General features: G+C 48.7%; 1 pseudogene; it reads left to right on the forward strand.

Annotated features, from left to right (window-relative positions):
• The first annotated feature begins 206 nt into the window (after positions 1 to 206).
• LOC149327943 (uncharacterized) lies at positions 207 to 1,924 on the forward strand (annotated as a pseudogene).
• Positions 1,925 to 2,875: the final 951 nt, after the last annotated feature.

Below are 2,875 nucleotides of genomic sequence, written 5' to 3' on the forward strand. Positions count from 1 at the left end.
AATATACCGCAATTCAGTCGAACTTTTCAGACCTTCGAGATGATGAGAAGTCCCCTTTATGAGAGGAGCGCATGAAAATGAGTACAAAAATATTCTTCTGAGGAAATAGCTAACAGCGGGTGCAGCAGAAACATTATAGGGGGCAAGTATCAATGCTCTTTACCTTCACTGCCATGTAATGCTCGCTAACGTTCCCCGCAGGTGCAATGGCGAACCGTTCAACTTCAGAAAATGGAGCCCTGCCACCTGGTCCGGAGGAGCTGGCGAAGCAGGTCGGCATCGCGCTGATCGAACGCTTGGCTCTGAACGCGCTGAACCACCGTCGACCGAGCACAGGCACCCGTCACCAAACATCCCACATCGTCGACCAGCTTGTCATTCCTCTTCGACTTAGGGTATCAGCTTTGTGAGATACGAGGATCTGCAGGACAGCGATATATGTCAAGGTTTAGAGCTAAACGATGCCCTCACAGTTCTCATACAGCCCTTCTCCGTTGGCTCATCGCGACACACCGCTGCATCTGTGCCTTCGACTGTACTTCTCTGCCAGATTATAGAGACGAAGCAAACCTCTGCGAGACACTGCGGCGAAATACTTCAATCAAGATTGTGATGGTCCCTCACTAGAAATTGATGAGGGAGCGGCGCTGCATGACGAGATCAAAACTCAGAAACTTGGAAGAACTAGTGTTCCCGGGCAGCGGACACAGTTTCACAGAGGTTGTGGACTCCTCTAGCACTTCGCTGTGTTTCCTCAATATGCCTGAATTGCGCATGCGCGCCGAGCATGAAGACACGTTTTTGAAAACACTGCAAGCAAACTTCTCCTTGAAAGCAATATCAGCCAACTCGAGTGTCATCTCGTGCAGCTTCTCCATCTTGTCGCGACGAGTTTTCAGACTTTCTCAGAAACGAATGTAAGCTCAGAGCATTGACCGTGAAAGTTATGAGCAATCATTCCGAACATTACTTGAGGTTTATACTGGACGCGCTTGTGCACAACAGGTCACTTTTGAAGGGTGAGCTCGAAGATATTAACCCCGGCCAAGCACGCGCGACTCATTGCAGAACGTTGCTGTAAAAAACAAAGTGCTGAGCAAATTGAGATTAAGTGTAGCGGATTAATTCGAGTCTAGAAGGGGATTCCTGAACTGCTCGGCTACGGCTTTCGGGGAAAATTAAACACAGCAGGAATTTAAGCTGCCTTTTGCCATGCAGGACCATGACCACTGGAACCTGTTTTTAGATTCCTCGTCCTCCAGGAACGAAAGTAATAATTGATGTTGAGGACAATGACCTAGAGGAGTTCCTCGAAATCTGTGAAGATCTCCGTCACAACTGCCCAGCAGAAAAACTTGTGTCATTTCAGCTAACCGAACGGCAGATCACTCGTTTTGTCTGTGTCTTGGAGGACAATATAATTTCAAAAACACCTCGACTTGGTCGTTAAGACAGAAACCTAGCGCCACTTCAGACTTTCTCAAATTTTTGGCCTTCAGCTAAAAATATCCCTTCCTTGGAATTGTTCCGTGACTTTCATTCGCTTAGCTCAAGAGGCTGTTCCCTATTCGCTCGTTTCATTCGGGAAACAGGGCTTAAAGAACTTACTCTCGTGTCAGCCAAACTGTATCACTCACATCGAGAGACTCAGGGACACTGGCTCCCAATAGTGTACTTATTGGCACGAAACATCAGCATAGTACATCTTAACATGCGGACAAATTCGTTGAAGGAAGAGGGGGCAAAGTGCCTCGCAGATGCCGTCAAGCGCAGCAAGAACATCCGCAGAGGACAGTTTTCGCTCGGGGCAACGATTAAATACTTCGTTTCGCATACTTATCGCGCCATCGAAGACAACTTCTCCCTTACAGATGTCGAATTTGAGGAAGTGGCTGCTCCAGCGCAGCTGCCGCGCTGGTGTTAGAGCCGAACCCTTGCAATACGGCTTGCAGGGGTTCGAGCAAAAGATTAAGAAAAAAGTGAGTGAGTGATAAAATAAATACTGGTACTGCAAATGACGGATTCTATCAACACCACCAGATCTGACATCAGCACTGACATCAGTCAGTGCTGAAGGCGACCTTTCGGGCTCGTGTTGTACACCCGGGCATGTGATTCCGGATTAGATCCGGCCAGCAGAAACTGGCCAGCCTAGAAGCTCCTAGAGTCCTTCTGGCGGTCAGTTTGCGGAGCAGTGCCAAAAGACGTGTTTCATCGTGGTTAGCCTCGCTTCGCGTTCGGAGCTAGGCGTGTTTGAGCACGTTCTGCGGTGGAGCTGCTTCCCGGGGGAGCATACAGAAAAAGTCGTGAATAACGAGAACATTGTTCTGGCCATAGCACTGCTGACGAAAGATGTACAAGAAGCACATTCAATGCGAATCAATTATAATTCTTCCTGGCCCAACGGCTTTTCGGACACATCTCTCTGTTATGTTCGACACAAACGCCTGATCGGATCCCTCTCTTTCGGGGCGCTTGAACTGTACGCAGGCTGCAATGGTTGAAAATTAGTCTGTAACTCAGGATTGGTTTGGTTTGGTTTATGTGGTTTAACGTCTAAAAGCGCCTCAGGCCATGAGGCACGACGTAGTAAAGGGCTCCGGAAATATCGACTACCTGGAGTTCTTTAACGAGCACTGACAACGTACAGTACACGAACCTCTGGAATTTCATCTCGATCAAAATTCGACCACCGCGGCTGGGGTTGAACCCGCGTCTTTTGGATCAGCACCCGAGCTCCAGAACCACTGAGCTACCGCAGCACTCAGGCTCCGATGATTGTAGAAAGAATAGAGTGTGACAAGGCGCTTCTCAGATTGTCTAAGGAACAGAATCGCCGTTCTAAACGGCGTGAACGGCAGGAAGCTCGAGAGCT

Source organism: Amblyomma mixtum, chromosome 10 (genome assembly GCF_055824585.1).
Source record: "Amblyomma mixtum isolate Tamu chromosome 10, ASM5582458v1, whole genome shotgun sequence".
Taxonomy (NCBI): Eukaryota; Metazoa; Arthropoda; class Arachnida; order Ixodida; family Ixodidae; genus Amblyomma; species Amblyomma mixtum.